This window comes from Triticum urartu, chromosome 6 (genome assembly GCF_003073215.2).
Source record: "Triticum urartu cultivar G1812 chromosome 6, Tu2.1, whole genome shotgun sequence".
In the NCBI taxonomy this organism is placed as follows: domain Eukaryota; kingdom Viridiplantae; phylum Streptophyta; class Magnoliopsida; order Poales; family Poaceae; genus Triticum; species Triticum urartu.
Genome location: NC_053027.1, coordinates 252709499 through 252732601, shown reverse-complemented (window position 1 = coordinate 252732601; position 23103 = coordinate 252709499).

The following is a 23103-nucleotide window of genomic DNA, read 5'->3' as shown; positions in this document are numbered from 1 at the left end:
CTCCTCAGAGTGCAACCCACTCGACCAACAATTCCACTCGGATAAACCAATTCTGTTCGACCAGTGTATCACCATTCGACTATACAAGAAACCACTCGGAATCAAGAAGACCTAAAGTCACTCGGGATGGCAACGGTCAGGCGTTCACTCTGTAGTGTTAATGATCATTTATATGTCTTTATTACTGGCCTTACCAGTAACGCCTCACCTTTATGTACATTGAAATCCCTGTAACGTGGGCTGGCTGGGGTCCTGGCGCACTCTATATAAGCCACCCCCCTCCACTGAGACAAGGGTTCGCACCCCTTATAACTTCACGCATAATCTAGTCGACCGCCTCAGGGCACCAAGACGTAGGGCTATTACTTCCTCCGAGAAGGGCCTGAACTCGCAAATCTTGCGTGCACAAACTCATCGTAGCTAGGATCTTGCCTCCTCCTACGTACCCACCTTTCTACTGTTAGACTTAGAACCACGACACCATCTTCTTAGTTTACTCATCATATATGTCAAGATGCCATGCCCATCTACTATCAATACATATTCCATCTGTCATCATACCATGTTTATCCACTCAAATGTTGTTCATGTTCATCCGACATCAAAAAGGAAGAGAGTGATTGCCGAACCAGAAGGAGCACCAGAAAAGTCCTTGAAAAACATGGTGGTGCTGGAGAAATCAGATAGCACGCCACTTATATTGGCTCTACAACCAGTGACACAAAACGTAGGACCGACTCCAATAGACTTTACCGATACTTCACTGGCCACACCACTAGTCCCACCATAGGACCTGCACTCCAGCAAAAGGTATGCCGATTTCAGTTGCCATAGCACCAGCTGTACCATAAAAAATCCCACTCCAGCAAAAAGTATAGCAAGTCCACCGGCCAAAGACCTATCCCAGCTGCAGAGACGGACAGTTCCTGCAGATTGGAACCCCATTCTAGTTATTCCCAGTTTAAAAGACAATGCTTTCAATGTTGTTAGCAACTACGTGCATATATTCCCATCATGGGAAGATTATAGTGAAGACAAACACCATTTTCACATCTTCTTGTCCCACTTACGTGTAAGTGCTATTATTCATGGTGATTATTTTTCTGTTTTCTGCTAATTGAACACATCAATGATTTACATTACATTGTTGTAAGTAGGTGAGGGTCAGTCTGGATAGTCATGACAAGCAAAGCTTGCTTGCGCTTATCAAGGAAGCATTGCAGCAATATCAGTGTTACCTAAGGAAAACACACTTTGATGGCAAGTCTATAAATGAATTTCTGGTGAAGTCTCTGTTGGGGAACGTAGCAGAAATTCAAAATTTTCTACGCATCACCAAGATCAATATATGGATTCATCTAGCAACGAGGGAGGAGTGGATCTACATACCCTTGTAGATCGCGCGCGGAAGCATTCAAGAGAACGGGGTTGATGGAGTCGTACTCGTCGTGATCCAAATCACCGATGATCCTAGCGCCGAACGGACGGCACCTCCGCATTCAACACACGTACGGAGCAGCGACGTCTCCTCCTTCTTCATCCAGCAAGGGGGGAGGAGAGGTTGATGGAGATCCAGCAGCACGACGGCGTGGTGGTGGAAGTAGCGGGATTCCAACAGGGCTTCGCCAAGCGCTGCGGGAGGAGGGAGATGTGTCATGCGAGGGAGAGGGAGGCGCCAGGGCTTAGGTATAGTTGCCCTCCCTTCCCCCCACTATATATAGGGCCAAGGGAGAGGGGGAGGGCGCAGCCTTGCCCCTTCCTCCAAGGAAGGGTGCGGCCAAGGGGGGGAGGAGTCCATCCTCCCCAAGGCACCTCGGAGGTGCCTTCCCCCTTTAGGACTCTCCCCTCCTCTTGTCCCTTTGGCGCATGGGCCTCTAGGGGCTGGTGCCCTTGGCCCATGTAGGCCAAGGCGCACCCCCTACAGCCCATGTGGCCCCCCGGGGCAGGTGGCCCCACCTGGTGGACCCCCGGGACCCTTCCGGTGGTCCCTGTACAATACCGGTGACCCCGAAACTTGTCCCGATGGCCGAAATAGCACTTCCTATATATAATTCTTTACCTCCGGACCATTCCGGAACTCCTCGTGACGTCCGGGATCTCATCCGGGACTCCGAACAACTTTCGGGTTACCGCATACTAATATCTCTATAACCCTAGCATCGCCGAACCTTAAGTGTGTAGACCCTACGGGTTCGGGAGACATGCAGACATGACCGAGATGACTCTCCGGTCAATAACCAACAGCGGGATCTGGATACCCATGTTGGCTCCCACATGTTCCACGATGATCTCATCGGATGAACCATGATGTCAAGGACTTAATCAATCCCGTATACAATTCCCTTTGTCTAGCGGTACGATACTTGCCCGAGATTCGATCGTCGGTATCCCGATACCTTGTTCAATCTCGTTACCCGCAAGTATCTTTACTCGTTTCTTAACACATCATCCCGTGATCAACTCCTTAATCACATTGTGCACATTATGATGATGTCCTACCGAGTGGGCCCAGAGATACCTCTCCGTCACACGGAGTGACAAATCCCAGTCTCGATTCGTGCCAACCCAACAGACACTTTCGGAGATACCCGTAGTGTACCTTTATAGCCACCCAGTTACGTTGTGACGTTTGGCACACCCAAAGCACTTCTACGGTATCCGGGAGTTGCACAATCTCATGGTCTAAGGAAATGGTACTTGACATTAGAAAAGCTTTAGCATACGAACTACACGATCTAGTGCTATGCTTAGGATTGGGTCTTGTCCATCACATCATTCTCCTAATGATGTGATCCCGTTATCAATGATATCCAATGTCCATGGTTAGGAAACCGTAACCATCTATTGATCAACGAGCTAGTCAACTAGAGGCTTACTAGGGACATGGTGTTGTCTATGTATCCACACATGTATCTGAGTTTCCTATCAATACAATTGTAGCATGGATAATAAACGATTATCATGAACAAGGAAATATAATAATAATCAATTTATTATTGCCTCTAGGGCATATTTCCAACAGTCTCCCACTTGCACTAGAGTCAATAATCTAGTTCACATCGATATGTGATTAACACTCAAGGTCACATCCCCATGTGACTAACACCCAAAGAGTTTACCTGAGTCAATAATCTAGTTCACATTTACCATGTGATTAACACTCGATGAGTTCTGGGTTTGATCATGTTATGCTTGTGAGAGAGGTTATAGTCAACGGGTCTGAACCTTTCAGATCCGTGTGTGCTTTACAAATCTCTATGTCTTCTCCTCGATGCAGCTACCACGTTCTATTTGGAGCTATTCCAAATAACTGTTCTACTTGGAGCTATTCTAAATAGTTGCTCCATTATACATATCCGGTATCTCTACTCAGAGCTATCCGGATAGGTGTTAAGCTTGCATCGACATAACCCTTTACGACGAACTCTTTTACCACCTCCATAATCGAGAAAATTCCTTAGTCCACTAGTTACTAAGGATAACCTTGACCGCTGTCCTGTGATCCATTCATGGATCACTCTTGTACCCCTTGACTGAGTCATGGCAAGGCACATTTCAGGTGCGGTACACAGCATAGCATACTGTAGAGCCTACGTCTTAAGCATAGGGGACGACCTTCGTCCTTTCTCTCTATTCTGCCGTGGTCGAGCTTTAAGTCTTAACTTCATACAACTCAGGCAAGAACTCCTTCTTTGACTGATCCATCTTGAACACCTTCAAGATCATGTCAAGGTATGTGCTCATTTGAAAGTACTATTAAGCGTTTTGATCTATCCTTATAGATCTTGATGCTCAATGTTCAAGTAGCTTAATCCAGGCTTTCCATTGAAAAACACCTTTCCAAATAACCCTATATGCTTTCCAGAAATTCTACATCATTTCTGATCTACAATATGTCAACAACATATACTCATCAGAAATTCTATAGTGCTCCCACTCACTTCTTTGGAAATACAAGTTTCTCATAAACTTTGTATACACCCAAAATCTTTGATCATCTCATCAAAGCATACATTCCAACTCCGAGATGCTTACTCCAGTCCTTAGAAGGATTGCTGGAGCTTTGCATACTTATCAGCATCTTTCAGGATTGACAAAACCTTCCGGTTGTATCACATACAACCTTTCCTCAAGAAAATCATCGAGGAAACAATGTTTTGACATCCTATCTGCAAGATTTCATAAATAATGCAGTAATCGCTAATATAATTCCAACAGACTCTTAGCATCGCTACGAGTGAGAAAGTCTCATCATAGTCAACTCCTTGAACTTGTCGAAAAACATCTTAACGACAAGTCGAGCTTTCTTAATGGTGACATTTACCATCATTGTCCGTCTTCCTTTTAAAATCCATATGTACTCAACAGCCTCACGTCCATCGAGCTGTTCTGTCAAAGTCTACACTTTGTTTCCATACATGGATCCTCTCTCGGATTTTATGGCCTCGAGCCATTTATCAGAATCCGGGCCCACCATCGCTTCTCCATAGCTCGTAGGTTCATTGTTGTCTAGCAACATGACTTCCAAGACATGATTACGTACCACTCTGAATTAGTATGCATCCTTGTCATCCCACGAGGTTTGGGAGTGACTTGATCTGAAGTTTCATGATCACTATCATAAGCTTCCACTTCAATTGGTGCAGGTGCCACAGGAACAACTTCCTGTGCCCTGCCACACGCTAGTTGAAGAGACGGTTCAATAACCTCATCAAGTCTCCACCATCCTCCCACTCAATTCTTTCGAGAGAAACTTTTCCTCGAGAAAGGACCCGATTCTAGAAACAATCCCTTATTGCTTTCGAATCTGAGACAGGAGGTATACCCAACTGTTTTGGGTGTCCTATGAAGATGCATTTATCTGCTTTGGGTTTGAGCTTATCAGCCTGAAACTTTTTCACGTAAGCGTCCAGCCCCAAACTTTTAAGAAATGACAGCTTAGGTTTCTCTAAACCATAGTTCATACGGTGTCATATCATCGGAATTACGTGGTGCCCTATTTAAAGTGAATGTGGTTGTCTCTAATGCCTAACCCATAAACTATCGTGGTAATTCGATAAGAAACATCATGGTATGCATCATATCCAATAGGGTGCAGTTATGATGTTCGGACACACCATCACACTATGGTGTTCCAGGCTGTATCAATTGTGAAACAATTTCCACAATGTCTTAATTCTATGCCAAACTCGTAATTCAGATATTCATCTCTATGATCATATCATAGATACTTCATCCTCTTGTCACGACGATCTTTCAACTTCACCCTGAAATTACTTGAACCTTTCAATAATTCAGACTCGTGATTCATCAAGTAAATATACTCAACATCTACTCAAATCATCTGTGAAGTAAGAACATAACGATATCGACTACACGCCTCAGCACTCATTGGACTGCACACATCAAAATGTATTACTTCCAACAAGTTGCTTTCCAGTTCCATTTTACTGAAACCGAGGCTTTTAGTCATCTTGCCCATGTGGTATGATTTGCATGTCTCAAGTGATTCAAAAAATCAAGTGAGTCCAAATGGTCCATTTGCATGGAGTTTCTTCATGCATAAACACCAATAGACATGGTTCGCATGTCTCAAACTTTTCAAAAAACGAGTGAGCCCAAAGATCCATCAACATGGAGCTTCTTCATGCGTTTTATACCGATATGACTTAAGTGGCAGTGCCACAAGTAGGTGGTACTATCATTACTATGTTATATCTTTTGGCATGAACATGTGTATCACTACGATCGAGATTCAATAAACCATTCATTTCAGGTGCAAGACCATTGAAGGTATTATTCAAATAAACAGAGTAACTATTATTCTCTTTAAATGAATAACCACATTGCGATAGACATAATCCAATCATGTCTATGCTCAACGCAAACACCAAATAACAATTATTTAGGTTTAACACCAATCTCGATGGTAGAGGGAGCGTGCGATGCTTTGATCATATCAACATTGGAAACACTTCCAACACATATCGTCAGCTCACCTTTAGCTAGTCTCCGTTTATTCCGTAGCCTTTTGTTTTGAGTTACTAACACTTAGCAACCGAACCGGTATCTAATACCCTGGTGCTACTAGGAGTACTAGTAAAGTACACATCAACACAATGTATATCCAATATACTTCTATCGACCTTGCCAGCCTTCTCATCTACCAAGTATCTAGGGTAATTCTGCTCCAGTGGCTGTTCCCCTTATTACAGAAGCACTTAGTCTCGGGTTTGGGTTCAACCTTGGGTTTCTTCACTAGAGCAGCAGCTCAATTGCCATTTCATGAAGTATCCCTTCTTGCCCTTGCCCTTCTTGAAACTAGTGGTTTCGCCAACCATCAACAATTGATGCTCCTTCTTGATTTCTACTTTTGTGGTGTCAAACATCGCGAATATCTCAAGGATCATCATATATGTCCCTGATATATTATAGTTCATCACGAAGCTCTAGCAGCTTGGTGGCAATGACTTTGGAGAAACACCACTGTCTCATATGGAAGATCAACTCCCACTCGATTCAAATGATTGTTGTACTCAGACAATCTGAGCACAAGCTCAACAATTGAGCTTTTCTCCCTTAGTTTGCAGGTTAAGAAAATCGTCGGAGGTCTTATACCTCTTGATGTGGGCACAAGCCTGAAATCCCAATATCAGCCCTCGAAACATCTCATATGTTTCGCGATGTTTCAAAACGTTTTCGGTGCCTCAACTCTAAACCGTTCAACTGAACTATCACGTAGTTATCAAAACGTGTATGTCAGATGTTCGCAACATCCACAGACGACGTTCGAGGTTCAGCACACTGAGTGGTGCATTAAGGACATAAGCCTTCTAAGAAGCAATGAGGACAATCCTCAGTTTACGGACCTAGTCCGCATAATTGCTACTATCAACTTTCAACTAAATTTTCTCTAGGAACATATCTAAACAGTAGAACTAAAATGCGAGCTACGACATAATTTGCAAAATCCTTTTTGACTATGTTCAGGATAATCAAGTTCATCTTATGAACTCCCACTCAGATAGACATCCCTCTAGTCATCTCAGTGATTACATGATCCGAGTCAACTAGGCCGTGTCCGATCATCACGTGAGACGGCCTAGTCAACATCGGTGAACATCTTCATGTTGATCGTATCTACCATACGACTCATGCTCGACCTTTCGGTCTTCTGTGTTCCGAGGCCATGTCTGTACACATGCTAGGCTCGTCAAGTCAACCTAAGTGTTTTGCGTGTGTAAATCTGTCTTACACCCGTTGTATGTGAACGTTTGAATCAAACACCCGATCATCACGTGGTGCTTTGAAACAACAAACTGTCGCAATGGTGCACAGTTAGGGGGAACACTTTCTTGAAATTTTAATGAGGGATCATCTTATTTACTACCGTCGTTCTAAGTAAACAAGATGCAAAAACATGATAAACATCACATGCAATCAAATAGTGACATGATATGGCCAATATCATATAGCTCCTTTGATCTCCATCTTGGGGCTCCATGATCATCTTGTCACCGGCATGACACCATGATCTCCATCATCGTGTCTTCATGAAGTTGTCTCGCCAACTATTACTTCTACTACTACAGCTAACGGTTAGCAATAAAGTAAAGTAATTACATGACGTTTATGTTGACACGCAGGTCATAAATAAATAAAGACAACTCCTATGGCTCCTGCCGGTTGTCATACTCATCGACATGCAAGTCGTGATTCCTATTACAAGAACATGATCAATCTCATACATCACATATGTCATTCATCACATCCTTTTGGCCATATCACATCACATAGCATACCCTGCAAAAACAAGTTAGACGTCCTCTAATTGTTGTTTGCATGTTTTACGTGGCTGCTATGGGTTTCTAGCAAGAATGTTTCTTACCTACGCAAAAACCACAACGTGATATGCCAATTGCTATTTACCCTTCATAAGGACCCTTTTCATCGAATCCGATCCGACTAAAGTGGGAGAGACAGACACCCGCTAGCCACCTTATGCAACTAGTGCATGTCAGTCGGTGGAACCAGTCTCACGTAAGAGTACGTGTAAGGTCGGTCCGGGCCGCTTCATCCCACGATGCCGTCAAAAACAAGATTGGACTAGTAACGGTAAGCATATTGAACAATATCAATGCCCACAACTACTTTGTGTTCTACTTGTGCATAGAAACTACGCATAGACCTAGCTCATGATGCCACTGTTGGGGAACGTAGCAAAAATTCAAAATTTTCTACGCATCACCAAGATCAATCTATGGAGTCATCTAGCAACGAGGGAGGAGTGGATCTACATACCCTTGTAGATCGCGCGCAGAAGCATTCAAGAGAACGGGGTTGATGGAGTCATACTCGTCGTGATCCAAATCACCGATGATCCTAGCGCCAAACGGACGGCACCTCCACGTTCAACACACGTACGGAGCAGCGACGTATCCTCCTTCTTGATCCAGCAAGGGGGGAGGAGAGGTTGATGGAGATCCAGCAGCACGACGGCGTGGTGGTGGAAGTAGCGGGATTCCAACAGGGCTTCGCCAAGCGCTGCGGGAGGAGGGAGATGTGTCATGGGAGGGAGAGGGAGGCGCCAGGGCTTAGGTATAGTTGCCCTCCCTTCCCCCCACTATATATAGGGCCAAGGGAGAGGGGGAGGGCGCAGCCTTGCCCCTTCCTCCAAGGAAGGGTGCGGCCAAGGGGGGGGGAGGAGTCCATCCTCCCCAAGGCACCTCGGAGGTGCCTTCCCCCTTTAGGACTCTCCCCTCCTCTTGTCCCTTTGGCGCATGGGCCTCTAGGGGCTGGTTCCCTTGGCCCATGTAGGCCAAGGCACACCCCCTACAGCCTATGTGCCCCCCCGGGGCAGGTGGCCCCACCCGGTGGACCCCCGGGACCCTTTCGGTGGTCCCGGTACAATACCGGTGACCCCGAAACTTGTCCCGATGGCCGAAATAGCACTTCCTATATATAATTCTTTACCTCCGGACCATTCCGGAACTCCTCGTGACGTCCGGGATCTCATCCGGGACTCCGAACAACTTTCGGTTTACCGCATACTAATATCTCTATAACCCTAGCGTCACCGAACCTTAAGTGTGTAGACCCTACGGGTTCGGGAGACATGCAGACATGACCGAGATGACTCTCCGGTCAATAACCAACAGCGGGATCTGGATAGCCATGTTGGCTCCCACATGTTCCACGATGATCTCATCGGATGAACCACGATGTCAAGGACTTAATCAATCCCGTATACAATTCCCTTTGTCTAGCGGTACGATACTTGCCCGATACCTTGTTCAATCTCGTTACCGACAAGTCTCTTTACTCGTTTCGTAACACATCATCCCGTGATCAACTCCTTGATCACATTGTGCACATTATGATGATGTCCTACCGAGTGGGCCCAGAGATACCTCTCCGTCACACGGAGTGACAAATCCCAGTCTCAATTCGTGCCAACCCAACAGACACTTTCAGAGATACTTGTAGTGTACCTTTATAGCCACCCAGTTACGTTGTGACGTTTGGCACACCCAAAGCACTTTTAGGGTATCCAGGAGTTGCACAATCTCATGGTCTAAGGAAATGATACTTGACATTAGAAAAACTTTAGCATACGAACTACACGATCTAGTGCTATGCTTAGGATTGGGTCTTGTCCATCACATCATTCTCCTAATGATGTGATCCCGTTATCAATGACATCCAATGTCCATGGTTAGGAAACCGTAACCATCTATTGATCAACGAGCTAGTCAACTAGAGGCTTACTAGGGACATGGTGTTGTCTATGTATCCACACATGTATTTGAGTTTCCTATCAATACAATTTTAGCATGGATAATAAACGATTATCATGAACAAGGAAATATAATAATAATCAATTTATTATTGCCTCTAGGGCATATTTCCAACAGTCTCCTGTGCTAAATTTAGAAGACATTGGATGGAAAAACCTTGTTATGCACTGCTCTTGTTCCTAGGATAAGGTACTGTCTAGGATATCACATGACAATTTGAACTTCTACTTTTCCGCATATACCCTATGGATCGCTTTTGCAGGAAATCTGCTCGAAGAAGAATCCCAGTTTGAAAAGGAGGACAAGTTATCACCAAAATGCTCCCTGCTGCTTTTCTCTTGTTAGTACCTGTTGTACTATATCACTGTACTTGCATTCATACCTGGTTCATTATGTGACACCAGTATGCATGATAGCTTCCCTATCAATTATTTGCTCCAAACTATCAGATCTATATTAATGGTTTCATTAATGCAGAATATACTCAGTGCCAATGAAAAAGTATAGCTCTGCATTGTTCTTGTAAGTACCTGTTGTCCTTTATCAGTGTACATATATTGGTAGCTAGTTGTTCATGTACCATCACTCTGCAGCTTATTTTCCTTTGCCCTCCATTTTCTACACATCACATCTATATTTACCCTTACCATAAGGTTGGGTAAAACCAATGGTATTAAAGAAGTTTAGCTCTGCATTGCTCTTGGTTGTACCTTTTGCGTATATCGTTGTACTTACGTTTGTAGCTACTTGGTTATGTAGCATCACTCTTCATCTTCTCTTAAATATTCTCCATTTTTTCTTACATTATCACACCTATATTTACTCTTAACAAAATGTAGAATAAAGGCAATGCTTATGAAGAAGATTCTATGCTAAACTTCTTGAATTGCCCCCCCCCATCAGCATTGACTAGGGCTTTATAGAGCCGGTCTTCACCACTAATGTAAGTTTGTCCATCTCAAGCCTTTGAATTTCGTTGTGTATATTTGGTTAGGCATGACTGCAATAGCTATTTGTTTTTGGTATTTGCATCAAATTGCATAATTAAAGTTTATTATGAAGTTCATAAACAAAACTTTGTCCTTCCCAAATTAAGTTTTCAGTTGTACAACCAAGTTCCTTCTTAATACCATGTAAATTAAACTATACAAAGCAAGTGAACTTATTTTTGCATTGCATGTATGCTTCTGTTCTTGATTCGTAATCCAGTCGTGTGGTGTAACTACCCACTACAGCATGATGTTATATTCTGCAATGTCTTAACTATGAACAATGTCATATTATTCAACTATTATTTGAACCATCACTTTATTTGCCAATCTTAAATGGGATAAATTGACAACACACTAACCATTGATACTTATGAGTTCTTGATCAGTAATCCTGTGTTGTCGTGAAGTTGCCAACTCCTTCACAATGTCATTTCCTACCATGTCTTAACCTGAACAATACCATATTGTGTTAATGCTATTTTAAACTGTGTCTCTTTATTCACAAATAAGAAATGTGATGAATTGTCAACACTGATACTTATATGTGCAAAACATGTCATCTGTCTGCTTGTTTCTTTTTCAGAGTGAGGAGGATATAAGCGTCAAACAAGTGCAGTCTCATCAGCTTGCTCAGCTGCTTGCGCTGCAACTCCTGAGTAGGGCTAACCTTTCTTGAACTCTATTGAACTGATGTCGGTTTTGTATATTGTTTTGTCGACGTGTTTATTTGCACTGGTGGCGATCTTTGATGCCTAGTGTATGTAATTTGTTGTCTGCTTGTGTTTTATTATCATAGTGGCGAACTTTGATGCCCAGTGGATGTAATATGCTGTAATTTCTTTATTGTATAGTCTAGGTTTTTTCTTATTCACAATCCTGCAGTTATGTTACTATATATATATATCCTATCTCAGCTCCATGAAAAGTAAACGAGCCAAACCGTAAAATTGCAGTACATAATCGGGTCGGCATGCAAATAACTATATATGGGCCCCATCATGGGCCCAGTCATCTTGGTTTGTTAACTGGCCTAAATGTTAACTGACCCACTAGTAGTTTTGAGCTTTTAATAGGCCGAGTAAACCGCCGTCCCTATTTTGTCAAGAAAATTCAATGGGCTTTTAGTAGGCTAAAAAGTAGGTTGGGCCTGAAACGTGTAGAACAACTCACGGGCCGACAGCTGGCCGAAATAGACCCCGGCCCATGATTGTGCCAATCACATCATGGGCCGTTAACATGCCAAAATTTTCTCGGTCCTTGTTTGGCCCAATCATATTATCGGCTGTGAGTAGGCCGGTTGCAAAGCGGGCCATAATTAGGCCCAACCACATGATGGGCTTTTAACAGGCCGAAATAAATATAGGGCCAAAATGTTAAACTTGCCTTTAACAAGCCGAAACTAATATCAGGCCATACTACTAAATTGGCCTTTAGCAAAAAGAAATCCTAACTGGGCCTCAAGTGGGCCCAAAAGAACACCGTCTAGTTGATGGGCCGAATCTGATATGGGCCATAGTTTAGCCCAAAGAATGAAAGGCTCTTAAAGGGATGGATCTGATATGGATCGTAATATGACCCAAAACATGGTACGCTATTAACAGGCCAGATCTCATATGGGCCCTTATTAGGCCCAGAATGTGGCAGGCTGTTAATGGCCTGGATCAAATATGGGTTGGCATTTGGCCCAAAACAAGTTAGCCTGTTAACGGACTAGCCCACCAGTGTCTTCAAAATCTTGTGTGCCTTTAGCAGGGCCGACCCATTATTGTTTGCAAAATCTTGTGGGCCTTTAGCTAGGCCAGCCCATTATGGTCTGCAAAATCTTATGGGCCTTTAGCTGGGCTAGCCCATTTAATCTTTATGTGCCACTTTTGGGTCAGTCCACGTGTCAATATATCATAGGCGCATCTGGCCCATTTTATGAGGGACATCTATGTCATAGCGGAGCTGACACGTGGTACCGTCGGCCAATTAGAATTTTACACGTGAAAAATCGCCATTGGTCGTGGCTGTTAGCAAGTTATCATATCCAAAACCGGACCCGATAGCTTAACAGTAACCTGTTACAGTGGATGCCACGTGTCGATTACCCTTGACGAAAGCACTTCCATGAAACGGCATTTATCGTCATGGAAAAGGACACTTCCGTGATGATAATATTCATATTGTCATGGAATACTTCTATGACAGCACAGGTATGACTATCTTGATTCTGTCATAAAATTGTCATGGATGTACATGCATGATAGAAAACGTTACCTACTGTGACAAACACGTATCATCACGGAAGTGTATTTTTTTGTAGTGTCGCCACCTGGTGGGTCCCCTCTGGTAGTTTCTTCGCCCAATAATTCTTATATATTCCAAAATAATTCTCCATAATTTTTTAGGACTTTTGGAGTTGTACAGAATAGGTCTCTGAGATTTGCTCCTTTTCGTTCCAGGATTCCAGTTGTCGGAATTCGCCCTCTTCATGTAAATCTTGTAAAATAAGAGCGAAAAGGCCTAAGTATTGTACCGTAATGTATAATAACAACCCATACTGCAATAAATATCAACATAAAAGCATGACGCAAAATGGAAGTATCAACTCCCCCAAGCTTAGACCTCGCTTGTCCTCAAGCAAACGTCGAAATTGATAATCATGACCACATGTTTAGAGATAGAGGTGTCGATAAAATAAAATACGGACATGAGGGCATCATGATCATCTTTAGAACAGCAACATATATTGTCATATAACTTCTTATACTAAACTAAAAATTCATTGACAAGGTAAATTATGAATCAAAAACTTCATTGAAAACCAACAAACTATGATCTTGGTCATTGGCACAATTGTAATTTATCATAACATCGGAAAGATCCAATGTAAGAGTTTTTTATAGCAAGCCTACATACTCAACCATATTTTAGTCTTTCATAATTGCTAACACTCACGCGGTACTTATGAAATCAAAGTCTCATTCGTACATAGAGAAAGATAGGGGTTATAGTTTTGCCTCCCAACCTTTTACATCAAGGGTAATGTCAACAATAATACTTTATGATAACCTACATCCAAGTGGATATATATATATATATATATATATTTGGATCTTTCCCCAACACATAGTGCTTGCCAAAAAGAAAAGGTGTAAAAAGGAAAGGTGAAGATCACCATGACTCTTATATGAAGGTAGAAGGTAAAAGTAAAAGATATGCCCTTCGCAGAGGGAAGCAGAGGTTGTCATGCACTTTTATGGTTGGATGCTAAAAATCTTCATGCAAAAGAACGTCACTTTATATTGTCGCTTGTGATAAAGAACTTTATTATGTAGTCCATCGCTTTTATTTCTTCCACATCACAAGTTCATATAAAGCTTATTTTCCTCACACTAAAAGATCATACATATTTAGAGAGCAATTTGTATTGCTTGCACAGATGACAACTTACTTGAAGGATCTTACTCAATCCATAGGTAGGTACAGTGGACTCTCATGGCAAAACTGGGTTAAGGGATTTTGGATGCACAAGTAGTATCTCTACTTAGTGCAGAAGATTTGCTTAGCATAGGATGGGAAGCAAGCTCAATGCTACCTCTTGAGCACTCTGTTGGTTTTCCCTTGAAGAGGAAAGGGTGATGCAGCAAAGTAGCGTAAGTATTTCCCTCAGTTTTTGAGAACCAAGGTATCAATCCATTAGGAGACTACACGCAAGTCCATCATACCTGCACAAACAAATAAGAACCTCGCAACCAATGCGATAAAGGGGTTGTCAATCCCTTCACGGTCACTTACGAGAGTGAGATCTGATAGAGATAATAAGATAATAATAAGATAAATATTTTTGGTATTTTTATGATATAGATTGAAAGTAAAGATTGCAAAGTAAAATAGATTAGAAACTTATATGATAAAAGATAGACCCGGGGGCCATAGGTTTCACTAGTGGCTTCTCTCAAGATAGCATAATTATTACAGTGGGTGAAAAAATTACTGTCAAGCAATTTATAGGGAAGTGCATAATTATGAGAATATCTAGGCATGATCATGTATATAGGCATCACGTCCGCAACATGTAGATGGATAAACTCAAGCAATATGATATAAACCCCATCTTTTTATCCTCGATGGCAACAATACAATATGTGCCTTGCTACCCCTGCTGTCACTGGGAAAGGACACAACAAGATTGAACCCAAATCTAAGCACTTCTCCCATTGCAAGAAAAGTAGGCCAAACCAAACTGATAATTCGAAGAGACTTGCAAAGATAACCAATCATACATAAAAGATTTCAAAGAAGAATCAAATATTGTTCACAGATAAACTTGATCATAAACCCACAATTCATCAGATCTCGACAAACACACCGCAAAAAGAGTTACAGCAAATAGATCTCCAAGAAGATCGAGGAGAACTTTGTATTGAGATCCAAAGAGAGAGAAGAAGCCATCTAGCTAATAACTATGGACCCGAAGGTCTGATGGTAAACTACTCACACATCATCAGAGGCTATGGTGTTGATGTAGAAGCCCTATTCGAAGAGACTTGCAAAGATAACCAATCATACATCTGCTGTCACTGGGAAAGGACACAACAAGATTGAACCCAAATCTAAGCACTTCTCCCATTGCAAGAAAGATCAATCTAGTAGGCCAAACCAAACTGATAATTCGAAGAGACTTGCAAAGATAACCAATCATACATAAAAGATTTCAAAGAAGAATCAAATATTGTTCACAGATAAACTTGATCATAAACCCACAATTCATCAGATCTCGACAAACACACCGCAAAAAGAGTTACAGCAAATAGATCTTCAAGAAGATCGAGGAGAACTTTGTATTGAGATCCAAAGAGAGAGAAGAAGCTATCTAGCGAATAACTATGGACCCAAAGGTCTATGGTAAACTACTCACACATCATCAGAGAGGCTATGGTGTTGATGTAGAAGCCCTATGTTCCCCCTCCGGCGGAGCTCCAGAAAAAGCCCCAAGATGGGATCTCTTGGGTACAGAAGGTTGTGGCGGTGGAAATAGCGTTTCGTGGTGCTCCTGGATGTTTTCGGCGTATATGAATATATATAGGAGGAAGAAATAGGTCGGTGGAGCTGCTAGGGGCCCATGAGGGTGGGGGCGCGCCTCCCTGCCTCGTGGCCACCTCGTTTATTTCTTGACGTCTACTCCAAGTCCCCTGGATCACGTTTGTTCCAAAAATAACTCTCCCGGGGGTTTGATTCCGTTTGATATTCCTTTTGTGTGAAACACTGAAATAGGCCAAAAAACTGCAATTTGCAATGGGCCTTGGGTTAGTAGGTTAGTCCCAAAAATAATATAAAAGTGTATAAATAAGCCCATTAAACATCCAAAACAGATAATATAATAGCATGGAACAATCAAAAATTATAGATACGTTTGAGACGTATCAAGCATCCCCAAGCTTAATTCCTGCTCGTCCTCGAGTAGGTAAATGAAAAAACAGAATTTTTTATTTGGAATGCTACCTAGCATAATTCTCAATGTAATTTTCTTTATTGTGGCACAAATGTTCAGATTCGAAAGATTCAAGACAAAAGTTTAATATTGACATAAAAATAATAATACTTCAAGCATACTAACTAAGCAATCATGTCTTCTCAAAATAACATGGCAAAAGAAAGTTCATCCCTACAAAATCATATAGTTTGGTCATGCTCCATTTTCATCGCATAAGAATGCTCTCATCATGCACAACCCCGATGAAAAGCCAAGCAATTGTTTCATACTTTAGTAATCTCAAACTTTTTTCAACTTTTACACAACACATGAGCGTGAGCCATGGATATAGCACTATGGGTGGAATAGAATATAATGATGACGATTAGGTGGAGAAGACAAAAGGGAGAAAGTCTCACATTGACGCGGCTAATCAACAGGCTAGGGAGTTGCCCATCAATTGATGTCAATCCAATGAGTAGGGATTGCCATGCAACGGATGCACTAGAGCTATAAATGTATGAAAACTCAACAAAAGAAACTAAGTGGGTGTGCATCCAACTTGCTTGCTCACGAAGACCTAGGCATTTGAGGAAGCCCATTGTTCAAATATACAAGCCAATTTCTATAATGAAAAATTCTCACTAGTATATGAAAGTGACAAACAAGAGACTCTCTATCATAAAGATCATGGTGCTACTTTGAAGCACAAGTGTGGAAAAAAAGGATAGTAGCATTCCCCCTTTTTATTTCTTTTCTTTTTTTGGGACTTTCTTTTTTTGGCCTTTCTCTCTCTTTTTTATTTGGGACAATGCTCTATTAATGATGATCATCACACTTCTATTTATTTACAACTCAATGATTACAACTCGATACTAGAATAAAATATGACTCTATATGAATGCCTCTGGCGGTGTACCGGGAAGGGTAATGAATCAAGAGTGACATGTATGATAAATTATGCATGGTGGCTTTGCCACAAATACGATGTCAACTACATGATGACGCAAGGCAATATGAAAATGATGAAGCATGTCATAAATGAAACGGTGGAAAGTTGCATGGCAATATATCTCGGAATGGCTATGGAAATGCCATAATAGGTAGGCATGGTGGCTTCTTTGAGGAAGATATAAGGAGGTCTATGTGTGATAGAGTGTATCATATCACGGGGTTTGGATGCACCGGCGAAGTTTGCACCAACTCTCAAGGTGAGAAAGGGCAATGCACGGTACCGAAGAGGCTAGCAATGATGGAAAGGTGAGAGTGCGTATAATCCATGGACTCAACATTAGTCATAAAGAACTCACATACTTATTGCAAAAATCTACAATTCATCAAAAACCTAGCATTACGCGCATGCTCCTAGGGGGCATATATTGGTAGGAAAAGACCATCGCTCGTCCCCGACCACCACTCATAAGGAAGACAATCAAAGAACACCCCATGTTTCAAATTTGTTACACAACGGTTACCATACATGCATGCTACGGGACTTGCAATCTTCAACACAAGTATTTCTCAAATTCACAACTACCCAACTAGCACACTCTAATATCACCATCTTTATATCTCAAAACAATTGTCAAGTATCCAACTTCTCATAGTATTCAATGCACTTTTTATGATAGTTTTTATTATACCCATCTTGGATGCCTATCATATTAGGACTAATTTCATAACCAAAGAAAATTACCATGCTGTTCTAAAGGACTCTCAAAATAATATAAGTGAAGCATTAGAGATCAATAATTTCTATAAAGTAAAACCACCACCGTGCTCTAAAAGATATAAGTGAAGCACTAGAGCAAAATTATCTAGCTCAAAAAGATATAAGTGAAGCACATAGAGTATTCTAATAAATTCCAATTCATGTGTGTCTCTACCAAAAGGTGTGTGCAGCAAGGATTATTGTGGTAAACTAAAAATCAAAGACTCAAATCATACAACTCCAAGCAAAACACATATCATGTGGTGACTAAAAATATAGCCTCAAGTGAAGTTACCGATGGAAGAAGACGAAAGAGGGGATGCCTTCCGGGGCATCCCAAAGCTTAGGCTTTTGGTTCTCCTTGAATTTTACCTTGGGGTGCCTTGGGAATCCCCAAGCTAGGCTATTACCAGTCCTTATTCCAAAATCCATCAAATCTTTACCAAAAACTTGAAAACTTCACAACACAAAACTGAAAAGAAAATCTCATGAGCTCCGTTAGTTTAAGAAAACAAACCACCACTTAAGGTACTGTAATAAACTCATTCTTTACTTGTATTGGTGTTAAACCTACTATATTCCAACTTCTCTATGGTTCATACCCTCTGATACTAGCCATAGATGCATCAAAATAAGCAAACAACAAACGAAAAACAAATTATGTCAAAAACAAAACAGTCTGTAGTAATTTGTAGGTTTCGAATACTTCTGTAACCCCAAAAATTCTGAAATAAATTTTGGGCGTGAGAAATTTTTATTTTAATTATCTGCAAAAAGAATCAACCTAATCGCACTCTCAAGTAAAAAAATGGCAGAAAATCTCATGAGCGCTAAATTTTCTGTTTTTTACAGCAAGATTGCTAAAACTTCCCCCAAGTCTTCCTAGAGGTTCTACTTGGCACAAACACTAATTAAAAGCATAAAACCACATCTAAAAAGAGGCTAGATGAATTATTTATTACTAACAGAACAAAAAAGCAAGAAAGAAAAAATAAAATTAGGTTGCCTCCCAACAAGTGCTATCGTTTAACGCCCCTAGCTAGGCATTGATAATTTCAATGATGCTCACATGAAAGACAAGTATTGAATTACAAAGAGAGCATCATGAAACACGTGACAAACGCATCTAAGTATAACATACTTCCTATGCATAGGCGTTTTATAAACAAACAAATTATCTATAACACCCTCGATGCGACTATATCTCCCACGTGTCGAGGCACGACTTAGAGGCATAATCGCATTGAAGGCATATGTCGCAAGTTAGGCAATCTTCACAACATCCCATGTAATATATATATAATAAAAGGGGAGATAACATAGTTGGCTTACACTCGCCACGTACATCAAGTACATAAATAACATTACATCATCCAAACACTCACGGCCCGACTACGGCGCCAAAATAAAACATAACCCAACATGCAACACGGTCCTGATCACCCTCAACTAGGCACCACTACTGATCATCAGGAAAGGAAACATAGTATCGTTGAGAGTCCTCGTCGAACTCCCACTTGAGCTCAAGCGCGTCACCTGGAGCGGAATCATCAGGCCCTGCATCTGGTTTAATAGTAAACTGTGAGCCACAGGGACTCAGCAATCTCGCACCCTCGCGATCAAGACTATTTAAGCTTATAGGAAAGGCAAGGTATATATGTGTAGCTGCAGCAAGCGACTAGCATATATGATGGCTAACCTGTTCGCAAAAGAGAGCGAGAAGAGGAGGCAAAGCGCGAGCGAGAAACTAGAGAACAACCTGCGCAAGCATTACTCCAACACCGTGTCCACTTCCCGGACTCCGCCGAGAAGAGGCCATCACGGTAACACACTCAGTTGATTCATTTTAATTAAGTTAAGGTTCAAGTTATCTACAACCGTACATTAACAAATTCCCATCTGCCCACAACCGCGGGCACGGCTTTCGAAAGTTCAAATCCCTGCAGGGGAGTCCCAACTTAGCCCATGACAAGCTCTCACGGTCAACGAAGGAATAGACCTCCTCCCGAGACGTTTCGATCAGACTCGGTACCTCGGTTCTTCAAGACACTTCGACAGGTTAAAACAAGACTGGCAACACCACCTAGATGTGCCGACAAATCCCGATAGGAGCTGCACATATCTCGTTCTCAGGGCACACCGGATGAGCAAGACGTCGGGTAGGCCAACCCAGAGTTGCCCCTGGTAGCCCCGGACATCGCTCGGTTGGACCAACACTCAGAGGAGCACTGGCCCGGGGGGGGGGGGCTAAAATAAGATGACCCTCGGGCTCCGGAAACCCAAGGGAAAAGAGGCTAGGTGGAAAAAGATAAAACCAAGGTTGGGCATTGCTGGAAAAGCTTTAATCAAGGCGAACTATCAAGGGGTTCCCATTATAACCCAACCGCGTAAGGAACGCAAAATCCGGGAACATAACACCGATATGACGGAAACTAGGGTGACAAGAGTGGAACAAAACACTAGGTGAGGGGCCGAGCCTTCCACCCTTTACCAAGTATGTAGATGTATTAAGATAACAAGATAAAATAATGATATCCCAGCAAGTAAATAAATGTTCCAACAAGGAACGGCCTCCAATCTTCACCTGCAACTAGCAACGCTATAAGAGGGGCTGAGCAAAGCGGTAACATAGCCAATCAACGGTTTGCTAGGACATGGTGGGTTAGAGGTTTGACATGGCAATTTGGGAGGCTTGAAAGCAAGTGGTAGGCATCGTAGCATTGGCATAGCAAAAGAGCGAGGAATCTAGCATAGCAAAGATAGTAGTGATTTCGAGGGTACGATCATCTTGCCTGCAAAGTTGTCAGAGTCGACTGGATCCTCGAAAGCAAACTCAACGGGCTCCTCATTAGTGAACTCGTCTCCCGGCTCTACCCAAACAAGACAAACAAGCAACTAGGACACAATCAACCAAGTGCAAGGATCAAACAATATGATGCAAGGATGGTATGCTATGCGGGATGCGATGCAGGATGCATATGCAAGATTTGACAAGGGATGCATGAACCTGGTCTCAACATGGAAATCCAAGTGTGCCACTGGAAATATGATATGAAATCGCTTGAAAACGATATAAAGAACGCCGGAATCGGAGCTACGGTTTGGAAATGGCAAGCAATTCAAATATGGCCACGTTCTGCGATTTACAGCAAGTAGCCGTCTAAATGCAACGAGATGAACATGCTACAGCACCCAAACATGGCATGAAAATACATGGAAGGGATGCATTCATGATGCTTAACAAAAATCTAGCACTGAGCTATGGACAATTCATCCATTAACAGGTTCAAACAAGCATGGCAAAAATGCATATGGTAAACAGATTTCAGACTTAGTGAAATTAACACTTGTCTGGAATTTCAGATCAGATAGCACTCTTCGGAGCAACAAAACTATATGCTAATGACCTGAACATGGCAAAGAAAAGCATGGCATGGAGCTACTCAAAGAGCTTAACAAAATTACCTTAGTGACCTTGAGCCAAAAGGGATAATAAAATACAATTGCAAGCATGTGAACATGGCAAAAACATAATTAGTTCTCAGACTTAGTGAAAACTGGAGCATGCTGAAACAGATATCAAGTAGGCATGTTTACAAGCTCGATGCACTCACTACAGAGCAAGTCATGACAAACTAAGCATACATCCACCAAGAATACACAAAATGCAAGCTAGACATGGTAAGAACAATAGCATAGCATGCACGGATCAACTACAACATCCTCGGCAAAATCACTAACAATTAGACAATCTGCCTAGATTCACGAAATAGCAAAAGTAGAGCTCGATTGACTCAAGCTAGGGTGCTCAATAATTGAAAACAAAGACATGGATGGATAGAGCACTACAATATTAACAAAACATCCTTACTGATCATCCCCAAAAGGGGCACGGATCACTAGAAAACAGCATGAACATATGGCATCATGAGAAAAACAGATCAAGTGCCTCACTTTGCAAGCTTGTGCTAGTCACCACACACATCACAAAAATACATGGGTTGCACCTCTGGAAAGATGGCAAAACCCTTAAAAAACACATGTAGAGCTCATGGGCATATCATGCACACAATAATCATGGCAAAAATGACAAATATCTAAATGGAGCAGCAGATCTGACAATTATCTCAAGTAGCCCTCTTCTAACAGCATTTCAGGCATCAAGATGAACTCAAATGAAAATGATGCAATGGAATGAAATGATGTGCTCTCCGAGGCGAACAATTTGATATGCTATATGCCCAAAACGGAGCTACGAATGCAAAGTTACGATGCGATGAACATGGCAATATGAACTAGGGATTCGGGACAAAGTCGACCCTCGAGATTTAGATCTCAGATCTGGCACTGTAGCGGTACTGTAGAAGACGGGCTCGAGGTCGCTGGAAATGGAGGCGAGATCGCCGGACATGGCGCAGGGGCGGCCGGAGAGGTCAGATCCGACCGGATCCTGCCGGATCCGGGCGCGGCGGGGCCGGAGGAGCAGCGGGCCGGCGAGGGGCGGCGACGAGGCGGAGCGGCGGCGGGCTCCCGCGCGCTGGGCGGCGGTCGGCGATGGTGACCACGGCGGCCGGCGTCGGAGGGCGGCGAGGGGCTCGGCCGCCGGAGCGCGGGGAGAAGAAGCCCCGGGCGGCGCGACGAGGTAGGAGGGCGGCGGAGGCGCGGGCTCGCGGGGGCCGGCCACGGGCCTCCCGGGCCGGAGCGGCGGCGGCGGGGACGAGGCGACACGTGGTGCGCAGCTAGTGGACCGGGGCGGCGGCGCGAAGTGTCCGGCCGGATACGGACATGTCCGGCGCGGCGCGAGACAATTTTTAGGGTTTCGGGGGAAGGAGAAGGAGAATTTAGGAGGGGGTGTCTTCAAATAGGCATAGAGGGAGCTAGGAGAGTCCAAATGAGGTGCGGTTTTCGGCCACGCGATCGTGATCGAACGCTCTAGATGATGGAGAAGGTTTTGGTGGGTTTTGGGCCAAATTGAAGGGGTGTTGGGCTGCAACACACACGAGGCCTTTTCGGTCCCTCGGTTAACCGTTGGAGCATCAAACGAAGTCCAAGTGGTACGAAACATGACAGGCGGTCTACCAGTAGTAAACCAAGGCCGCTTGGCAAATCTTGGTCCAATCCGGAAATGTTTAATAGCCACACACG